This window comes from Tachypleus tridentatus, chromosome 9 (assembly GCF_004210375.1).
Source record: "Tachypleus tridentatus isolate NWPU-2018 chromosome 9, ASM421037v1, whole genome shotgun sequence".
NCBI lineage: Eukaryota > Metazoa > Arthropoda > Merostomata > Xiphosura > Limulidae > Tachypleus > Tachypleus tridentatus.
In genome coordinates this window covers 37,240,951-37,252,273 of record NC_134833.1, presented here as the reverse complement: position 1 = coordinate 37,252,273, position 11,323 = coordinate 37,240,951, and the positions used below count along the sequence as shown (strand labels likewise).

At 29.6% G+C, this 11,323-nt stretch overlaps 1 protein-coding gene and 2 long non-coding RNA genes across 6 annotated transcripts in view; 2 read left to right on the top strand and 1 right to left on the bottom strand.

Annotated features, from left to right (window-relative positions):
* Window positions 1–1,628: 1,628 nt before the first annotated feature.
* On the top strand, window positions 1,629–3,715 carry LOC143225074 (uncharacterized). The gene is made up of 2 exons (XR_013013602.1): window positions 1,629–1,891; window positions 2,180–3,715. It is a non-coding gene; the product is annotated as an uncharacterized LOC143225074 (long non-coding RNA).
* LOC143225071 (poly(rC)-binding protein 3-like) overlaps window positions 3,698–11,323 on the bottom strand; it is a 334,733-nt gene continuing 327,107 nt past the window's right edge. For all 4 annotated transcript variants that reach the window (XR_013013597.1, XR_013013599.1, XR_013013600.1 and 1 more), the window contains one exon: window positions 3,698–10,370. The gene's annotated coding sequence lies outside the window, so the exon portion shown is untranslated. The remainder of the gene's footprint in view (window positions 10,371–11,323) is intronic.
* The window catches only part of LOC143225073 (uncharacterized), a 21,287-nt gene continuing 20,281 nt past the window's right edge, over window positions 10,318–11,323 (top strand). The window contains exon 1 of the long non-coding RNA XR_013013601.1: window positions 10,318–10,457. This is a non-coding gene — a long non-coding RNA (uncharacterized LOC143225073). The remainder of the gene's footprint in view (window positions 10,458–11,323) is intronic.

Sequence of the window (11,323 nt, the reverse complement as noted above, 5' to 3'; positions counted from 1 at the left end):
ATTCACTGTTTGCCGAGTCAGGCAACTTCAAAATCAAAAGATTCTATAACCAGTCCTAATGAAAATATCAAATATACTGTATTTTCAAATAATAATTTATACGATAATAATTATAGTTAATTTCATATCTCAAAGTTTTAACACCAAGATAAAAAAATTGTACTCTCAGTAACTGATTCACTTGTGTTATACAACGTTCTTAAATGACGTCATATAAACTTTCGTACATATATTTATAGATATATTTCTACATATATATTTATTATCATTATAAACCACCAGGAACACTGTTACTGCAACAAGACTTCTGCCATAAATATCTGCGCTTGTCATCTCTAATTTAGCAGTATAAGACTAGAGGGAAGGCAGCTAGTCATCACCACCCACCGCCAACTCTTTTACCAACGAATAGTGAGATTGACCGTCACATTATAACGTCCCCACTGCTGAAAGGGCGAGCATATTCAGTGTGACGGGGGTTCGAACCCGTGACCTTCAGGTTACAAGTCGAGTGTCTTGACCACCTGGCCATGCCGGGCATCAAAAAAGAAAGCGAGAGAGTTAAAGGCGGTTTGATTAGAGTGTGAATAATTTTTTTTTTCATACCTAATAGTGAGAAATGTAAAACTGTGGAACATATAGAAATTTTAGCAAGGTAGAGGCTATCTTAAGCTGAGACAGTTCAATTTCTCTAAGAGGGTCGATGCCCTTTGGAATGTGTTATTAACGGATACTGTGGAAGCAATAAATTTAAATTAGTTTAAGAAAAACCTTGATAAGCAACCAAATGATAATGGGTGACTTTAAGATTTTAAAACTTATTTATTAATAATTTTAGTTTAGTTTAAAGGATGGTATAGCCGAGATGGACCAATATTTCCCATGTTGTTCCAAAACATTATTTTATGTTTAAAATAAAAACAACCACGCGGCTGTCTGAGAACTGAATATACTTCATTCTTCTTTGTTGCACATAGAAAGGAGGTGTGAAATCTGAGTCGTCGCGAATAAACACAGTTGTTTCATTTCGTACAAGAAAAACTTCGCATTTAAAAATAACTATTTTAATTTCAGGAAAAATGATAACCCAAATTAGGGTGTTAAAAATACTGAACTTAAAAACATTCACATTTTAATTTACATGTAGGTAATGGATTAACCTATCGTTAGTAAGCAATTATTTGTCTCTTGCTAAACCTAAGGCTACACAATGGGTTATCTCTCCTCTGTCCACTACAGATATCGAAAGCCGGTTTCTGGCGATGTAAATTAGCAGACATACCGCTGTGCCACTGGGAGTGTCAGTAAACAGGTTACTTCATTAATTAAATATAGAGGTGGACTTCACACATGTGAACGTACTTCATGCACGTAAAACTGTAAATCCACTTTTATCCCGTTGCAAGTGCTTAAAATGTAGTAGTGCCAAAGGTCAGACTCGTTGACTTTACACCCAAGAAGAGTTGTCTCAGGTGTAATAAAGAGAAACAAATCTAATTAATATAGTAAGAATTCAAAATAAATATATCATATTTAAATCATTTATTGTTATAAAACATAAAACGTTTTATATATTTAAAAACGGCTGGTATGAGTAGAGAATGTTTTTTTTTTCTTATAGTAAAGCCACATCGGGCTATCTGCTCAGCCCACCGAGGGAAATCAAACCTCTGATTTTAACGTTGTAAATCCGGAGACATACCGCTGTATTAGTGGGGGGCGTGAGTAGAGAAAGCAGTAGAGGAGCGAACAACGTTTCGACCTTCTTCGGTCATCGTCAGGTTCACAAAAAAAGAAACGGTTACTGACCACATATTTGAAGGCGGTTTTGTAATTGAGTGTAGGAATGTAGAGGGCGTGTTTAGATGTTTGATTATATTTATTAATATAGGTATATATGTATTGGTTTATTTTCGGCTTTAGTTGTTGTATAAGTAAGGCTTCTTTAATTTTGCATTTGTTTATGTTTGTTCCTTTTTTTAGTATTTGAGTGTTTTCTATGGTTATGTTGTGTTTATTTGATTTGCAGTGTTCGAAAACGTGTGATGGTGACTTTTTGTGTTCTTTGAGCGGCAGCATAGGCAAAGCTTTCTTTGAGCAAGTGTTTGTGTTTTGACTGCTTTATTTATTATATTAGTCATACGGTACATGCTGAATTGTTTTCGTTCTTTTATTTTAGAAATTAATCCCAGTCATAATGTCCACAGCTAGTAATAGAAAGTGCACATTCAACAGTGGATTGCAAAATGAATATCCATTCTTGAAAAAAATTGTGGCAAGGAAGACAGAGTGAAATGTTCACAGTGTTCAACTGACTTCTCTGTTTCACATGGTGGCCGCTCAGACATAACAAACCATTCAAAAAGTGCTAAACATGCAGCTAATCTTTCAGTAGCTGCTCAAAGTTCAAGAGTTGATGTGTTCTTCAAAAAACTGAGCCTGAAGAGAGTGACTTGTTAATAGCTGCCAAAGAACCAACCTTTGCTTATCACAGTGCTGTCCATAACATAAGCTTTAAAACAGCTGATTGCTCTTTCAAACTGATTGCAAAGTTATTTGAACCAAAGTTCAGTTCTGGTAGAACGAATAATGAGGCTATTAGTTTGAATGCAATTGTTCCTTTAGCAGCAGAGGAATTGAAGAGAGACTTAATGGAGGTCCAATTCGTTTCACTTACAGCAGATGCTTCAAACTGAAAATATGCCAAAATTATACCTGTCATGGTGCGATATTTTTTGCCAGAGAAAGAAGTGAAAGTAAAATTTTTAAACTTTTAGTCCGTTCCTGGAGTGACATCAGAAATTTTGATGAATTGCTTGCTTCCTTTGTATTTCACCCTATTAGATGTAATGTTAAACTCAGAAGTGAAGGGTAACTAGGATTTCTCTCAATTGATAGAACAACTTATTATCAGGCTAGTTATTTAACATGGCTACCATACTAATTTATTATAAATTCAGAAAATCATTGCTTGAGGTAGAGTAAAGCATAAGCAAGGTTAGAGAGCTTTCAACTAATAAAATATTTATTTTATATAAAGCATTCAGTATCAATGGCATGTTTATAATAACATCAATTCAGATTTGAATTTATTTAAAAATAACACTGAAAAAAAATGTGTATTTGTAGTATGGGAACTGTACACCCCCTGAACATGAAGTGAAGAACTGATGCTCCATTTTGATCCCAGCAGAACTACACCACTTTCCATAAAATTCTCAACAATATCAGTTGTAATGCATATATAACAATACAACAACTTAATGCATATATAACAATATTTCATTATGTTCAATGAAAATAAATCATTCAAAATCATTTTACATAATATGAACAATGATAAAAAATAACTGATCAGAAAGCAAAATAATGAGTTCTTTGAACTCTTAAGTTCAAATTAATTTTGGCAGATTGAATATTTCTGGTTTTAAAAAAGGCTTTGTAAATTTTTAGCAATGGTAAATTCATTTTCACTGACTAAAATTTAGAGTCAGTAGAATAGTGTAATACTTTACAAAGGAACTGTTTATCTTGCATTCACAAAGATTAAGTCCAAGTCTTTTTTTTTTTTATCTTTTATTCAACAGTAAGGTAGTGGTGTTTGTGCAAATATTCTGTTTTTTCTGATGCAGGGAAAAATGTTTACTTGTTATATGAAAATGATGAAAAATTAGAAAATAATAAATAATACAAGATATCACATTCAGTCTGTTAATAGTAACAGTTTCCTTGTTTTTATTGCAGCAAAACATCTGAAGCATCACTAATAAATATTTGGCAATACAATATTTAAAGAGATTAAAGATTTTACAGTACTTTCAGTGCAAACATAGTGTAGATTTTGTATGGTAGTCAAACTTTTCACCCTGAGTACAAAGTAAAACAACGAATACACATGGTTAAAAGAAAAGTATATCTAATTTAATTACCCTTAAACATTATTTATGGCTTAATTTGCCTTCAGAAAAATTTAACATCTTCCATGAAACATGCAGATATATATCTTCTGGCTTGATACAATACAAATGTTTTACAGCTATCTGCTAGAATGGAATTTTTCCAAATCCTACTGGGAAATTACTGATCAGATTTTCTTAACAATCTTTTGGCTTTAAGGAATTCTTCCTCAGAATAAGCCATGAAATAAAAGTTTTGATGAGTATTATTTCTTGGCACTTGTGTATAATATGATATTAAAATAACAAACCATGTTCAAATAGGTACAAAATTAAAAACATTCTAATTAAGGCCAATCAAGATGATGTTGCAAGATCAAACATGATGAATCAACTTTTTAGTGGTCATAGATTGGCCTTGATTAAAATGTTTTTAATTGTGTATCTATTTTAATATGGTTTGTTATTTATTCTTTCAAAAGTTTTGGTGTTATTGCTTTATTATCACCTTTATATGCAAGAAAGAATGTATGCTTGTTCTAAAAATATCCACAAATCTACCCAATCTTGAAGTTAAAAGTTGTAGTGTGCAGTACTAAATTGCCTATTTTGTATTAACACAGGGTACTATTTATCCATGATAGTCTCTGTAGACACATCTTATTTGCATAAGTGAAGTATGCAAGAGAAAACATATATCTAGTGTAATTAACTACTACTTATTTGACCAATTAATAACATGAATTGAAAAATAAATACAATTCAAAGGATTCTCATTCAATGAGTTTCATTAAGATGTCTTAGTAAGTGTGCTTGTTTGTTGAATTTTGCTGAAAGCTACACGAGGGCTATTTGTACTGGCCGTCCCTAATTTAACAGTGTAAGACTAGAGGGAAGGCAGCTAGTCATCACCACCCATTGCCAACTCTTGGGATACTTTTTTACCAATGAATAGTGGGATTGACCATTGCATTACAATGCCCCCATGGTTGAAAGGGCGAGTATGTTTGGTGTGACGGAATTTGAACCTGCAGTAAAACTGTGATCTTGCAATGCAACCTAAGAAGAAAAATTCCATAAAAACTGCAACAATGTAACAAAAAAATGCTAAAAATAATATACAATCAACAGAAATCTGTTATAACGATTCATTGTGGTTCAATTTATTGTAATGGTAAAGTGCAGGAGCACTTATGTGTATTGTACATATAAATTGCTTAGCCTATATTATTAACCATTTAAATGCTATGCAGTGTTATAGAATTTGTAAGAATAACAAACTAGCTTTAGAAAAGTGTCTACATTTTGGTACTATCAATTAAAATATCATTACAAGTACAAGCAAAAAAGCATAAACAATTATTATAAAATAGGTTGAAATAAATAAAATAGTACAAACACTATAATTCCATACCTAGTACAACTATATACAAGCTTAAGTCAAGTGTAAAACATACCTCTTGATAAAAAATCAAAAAGTAAAAAAACAATCTTGAATAAGTTACCTGAACAACTTGGCACTTAAATTTGGTAATTAATTTTATTATACAGCAAAGTTATAAAAATATTAAGTGCAGATAAAGTGTAATACTTAATTGAGTCTAAACTAGAAAAAGTTATATAAAAATTTTTGTTCTTACAATTCCCTTTTGTTGTATTATACACTTAACACCAACATTAAAATGTTTTCATGCAAAGAACTTAGTATGTTTAAATCAAATTTTGTAATTACAATTATGTGCCGTAATTCTCAAGACAGACTGAATATGTTTAAATATAAAATGTTATAAGAATAAAATCCAGTTTAGTGAGTGAACAACTTGGCACTTTAAAATGGCATTTCTTGTTCTTGTGCTAATTACATTAACACAAAAAAATTATATTTCAAAAATGAAAAGTTTACACCAATTATCTTAAGCACAACTTAATTATTGGCAGTAAGATCATTTAGTACAAAGCTACATATTGTGCTATCTGTGTTCAGCCCACAGTGAGTACTGAAACCTGATTTTTTGGTTAGATAAGTCGTCAAACTTACTGATGAACCATTGGGGTTTGTTGAAGAGAAAGCGAGACAATAAGTAATACTGTGCTCCATTACATTTCTCAAACTAGCTTCAAGTACTTATAAAATTAATGGTATGATTTACTACAATAAATAAATTTTTAATCACGAATTTTAATAATATTCAAATAGAAATGATAATCAATAGGTCAAAGAACTGATAAAAAGTGTTCTGTAGGCCATAAAAAATCATGTTTTAAACAATGCTTTACAGTTACTAATTTTTGTGTAGGTTTCACTAATAGCTTTATGAAAAAACTTCACTATCATTAATAATATTAACAGGTAACAGTAGTGAAAGTGAACCTTGATTTGAAGAACAATGCTTAATATTAGTAAATCTTATAGAAATAGTAGCAGGCATAAAATGTGTGATAAAAATTATATTAACTGTAGATGTTTTTTGCTACATTCCTCTTAATTTCTTCTTTGTAGGTACAAAATCAGAAGCATGTAAAAAAAGCATGTCAGATCTGATATATGACTTCATGAGCTAAATGGCCAACTCAGATATCCCAAGATTCAAATATTAACACCCTTAATTTAGAGCTCCTGATAAAAAGAATGCAACCTAGTACAGAGAAGATACCAACATAACCTTGTATATTCTCTTAATCAAATAGCTGGATTAACAATCACAATTACAATATTTCCATATATGGTAAAACAGAACATGTTCTGCTGCATTTGCAGTTTGAACACTGAGCCTCCCAACCCACAGCTGAACATATAAGCCACTTGGCTATGCAAGTATGGTTCACATTTGTGCAAATTCATTTGCCCAGGTGTGCCTCACTAATTTCTTATAGGTTTATATAAAGTCATATTGAATGTATGAAAAATGTCTATTAAATTTTATCTTTTGTCATCATATAGTTGATTTCAAGAAGCTAATAACAAAATGATATTCTTATTATGTTGATGATTAAGAGAACATTAAAATAAAATGTAATTGGAGACTCCAGCATATCTTTATACATATATCACAGATCCTTGACAAAATCAGTGTTTTATTCATAGTTTTCCACACTGAATATATTTACCTTACATAAATGTTTGCTTACATATTGTCTTAATTTAATGACTTTTCCTTACTGCTCATTAGGTCAGTGTATGTGTGTTTTCTTATAGCAAAGCCACATCTGGCTACTTGCTGTGTCCACCAAACGGAATCAAACTCCTGATTTTAGCATTGTAAATATGCAGACTTACCAGTGGGAGACTCATTGAGCCAGTCTTGTAATGACCAAGTTATTATTACTTTCTATTTATTAAAATGTAAAAAGTAAAAAGAAGAATAAAGACCACTGTAACAGGACACTTATTTCTGAAATGAACAGGAAATACATTTGAAGGAAAGTCTGTAATATTAGTTAAAGAATTAGAAAGAGAACATACAGTTGTGTGTAATAATCCATTCTATATTCTGTAGTGATATGTGTAAGAATTTGTGTAGTTTCTAGGAAAACAATAAATGCTACTACTAATTACAGAACTTTACTTAGTATATCATTTGCATTTATCATAATTTTGCTCTAAGTAAATTTTCTAAAATATTTTCTTTAACATTTATTAATAAAATCTCACTTTCTTACACCTAAATACTTTTAGACATTGTTGTTTTGAGCATTTTATAATAACTAGTTTTAATATAATTAAAAAATTATTAACATTATGTCACAGCATATAATTACTGTTGGTCAAACACAAATTATTATTACTAAACAATTTACCTTCCTGCTACCTGATACACAAAAGGGTGACTATTTCAAAATTGCATCAAAATGCTATTTATATTTATATTACAAACACTTCAGTATTTTAAGAAACTATAAAGACTTATTTTTTGTATATGATGTTATGAAAATAATTTAGCAGTTACTTATATTTATGAGTGAGCTTTTAATTATTGTAATTTACCATTTAACCTAAATTTATAAAATTGAGCTATTCTTTTATCTTAAAATCAAATAAGTTTAAAGGTATTGCATATTAACATATGCTTTATGTTCTTATTTATTGCACATTGGTAATAATGTTTTTGAGGAATATTTCTTTTAAATGTTGTAAGAAAATAATTATTCTAACTTTTTGTAAGCTGTTTCAATTAATTTTTTGTTGGAAAAATGATTTTTGAATTACATAATTAAACATGTAAACTAGCTGTGACAAAGAAAAGGAACATGAAATAACACTGTTATTTTTAACATTCAACTCAAAACCTGAAATGCCTTTAATAATTATATCTTTGGCTTCTCTAAACGTTTTAACAAATATAAAATCAACAACCTTTTCCTTCAATAATTTATTACTAAATGAAAAAAGCTTTTAATAAATACTGTTAATTATATAATTCACACAATATATGTACTGCTGCACTTAGAATACACATCAGACACTTTTAATGTTTAAGCATTTTTCAAGTTTTAATTATTAAAAGTGAAATAAGATAAACAAAAAGAGCACTACCAATTTTTTTGAAAAATAAATTCATATCAAATTTCTCATCACAAAATTCACAAGAAAGGTTTTAATTGAAACCTTTTTTAATTTTTTATTTTAAATTAAACGTTAATGATCGTAATTAAGTTAAATGAAGGAATATCAGTTCATAGTGTAAAGCTGATTTGATATGCAAAGAAAATATTCTATTCTTTCATTCAAAGTTTGTGGAGTAATATTACCTTCAAAATCTTGTCTATAATTAGAACAACAATGTTTATTTGTTTGTAAAATAAAGTTGATTATACTGCAAAAACTCAACTTATTCTGGATTAAGGAAGAAATAATGATAACTATTTTAGATACTGATGAATATCAAATTATTAAATTAATTGTCTGTAGAAAATCTATCTGTACAAGTACTTGATATGTATATGTGAAAAGGACAGGTTGGTGAAGTGCATGTGCAGAAAATATATTTCTTCAAGTACATGATATGTTTTTGTGATGTGATGTGTTTAACAACACTAAAATAGTATTCAGTTACGAGAAGGTTAAGTAAGCTTTAAGATTGAAAAAGGAAGTATACATACCTATAAAACTAGCCTACTACAAAATGTGACAACCAATAACATCAAGTACATTACTAACTCTATGTGCATAAATGGTTCATTCAACAGAAACACATATATTTATAGAGTGCAATACAACAAATATAATACCTTAATTTCTGGTTAAAGGATTATTTAAATTGCAGAGTAATAAACACATTTTTATTCAGAAGAATGCATGCTTATAAAAATCAATAACTGTTGATATGTCTTAAGTAAAGTTTGAAATATTTCTTAAAATTCAAAGTGCTATTACTATTTGTATGTATAAACAAACAATACAGAAAACTCATGCATTCTCTGTAGGCAGTTTAATCATTAAAAATTAAATAAAAGCAAAAATTGAGCACTACAGAGTTTTGAAAAATAACTTCACATCAAATTTACAAGAAAAGTTCTTATTTAAATATTCCCTCCCTCTTTAAATAAGTTAAAACATTCTTGTCTAATGATATTTGTGAAACTTCATTTCAGAAAATATAAACTATCAAATACAATTCATGAAAGTATAAGACAAGTGGATAAGTTTGTATTTATTAGTACTAGGATCATCATACCTACTTTTTCTCTCAGCATACTACCACGAATTTCAAAGAAATACTTTCAGTTTTAATCCAATTTAGACCCAACTTTTCTTTACAAAAACAACTGAAAGGCACTGATGTGCTTTCTGAAGTGCCAATTAAACAAGATGAACAAATCCAATCTTTTAAGTAAGAAAATAAAATTCAGAAACTTGACATATAAGATATATTGCTCAACACAAGTATAACTCATTAAATGTAAAAAAATATTTTGTAATGAGTCAATATCTAAACCTACAGCAATTAACTTAAATATTCCATTACTTTACCAAATTGCTTCATTTCATGCTATCTGGCATCAAATAAAATTTTTATTCTTAAAAATGTAAAGTAGAACAATAGAGATTGATTGAAGACATACACCATACTGTAAAGTAGGTATTACAAATCTTATCTATATAAAAAAAAAGTTCATTCTGAACAAGTGCAATAAGTTTCCAAAACTTTAACTCACACTATCTAATATAATAAACCTTACAAAAGTTGAGGAAAAATTGAACAAATAATTGAAATAATCTAATAAAGATAATTGTTTGAAACATAGTAAACAATACGGTGATTCTTAAACACCATGAATACACCTTCATGTTATTTTATTACAAAAGTATATTAGATTGTAGAATTTCAAAGATATGTATGGCACTTAATTAGTTGATAATTTTCTAGGTAGAACCTGTGATACTATTTATCCATCCCAGGATCTGTGTGGAATAACACGCTAACATTTTCTCTGATGTAGAAGGTGCAGAACGGTAAAATTACACAGAATTATCTGAAAAAGCAAAATAAACATAAATGTTGATGACAGCATAAGAACAAGTTGCAGACATTGGGAAATAATTCCAAAATTATCTACCAGGTCAGTCTATTTTGTGTTCAGTTTTTTATATTTGTTAATTCTATTCAAAAAAGTCTTTCTTGATGTTTGTTTGGGAAATTCATACAAAGCTACACAATGGCTGTCTGTGCTAGTTATACCTATTTTGAATTCATGGATAGACTACAGAGATAGCAACAAGTCAACAGCACCTACTGCAAACTATGGGCTACTGTAGTTGCAAAGTGGGATTTGATTGTTCATTTTAATAACACATCCATGCCCCCAGAATATGGCGTTTGTTTTTGTGACAATTAAATGCAAGCCATGGACTTTAAAATCACAGTTTGGACACAATAATCACTAAGACTTGCTCACCAGTATTACTTAACTTTTCCTCAAATCAACTATTATGGAACACTTTAACTGTACCAAAGTAATATAACAACCCTGTTTTATTTAAGTAGGACTAGACATTAGTAATTTGGTATATGAGTGGAATACCAAATATTTTCAAAAAATATAAATAAAAGAATAAAATAATATCTCAGATAACTTTTAGCCCCAAAAAAACTTAATGTAGAAAAAAACAAACATTATACTCCATTTGCTATTACTGAAAAACGGTTCAGAATAAAAATAATACAATGATGTTAAACATTTTGTAATTTAGGACAGAACACAGGAGCTTTACTCCACTTGTCTTAAATGATGTATTTTATTGCATATTTGTTGTTATAAAAAAATCAATATCCATAGAATTTGGTTTATACATACTGCAGTCACTTGTCTTTTAGATTTACACTGGGAAGTGGCAGAACGTTTGAAAATTTGCCATAAACCAAATATCCCATGCTAAATATGTCTCATTGACAGTAACAAACACTGCATTAACGTGTAACAGTTGT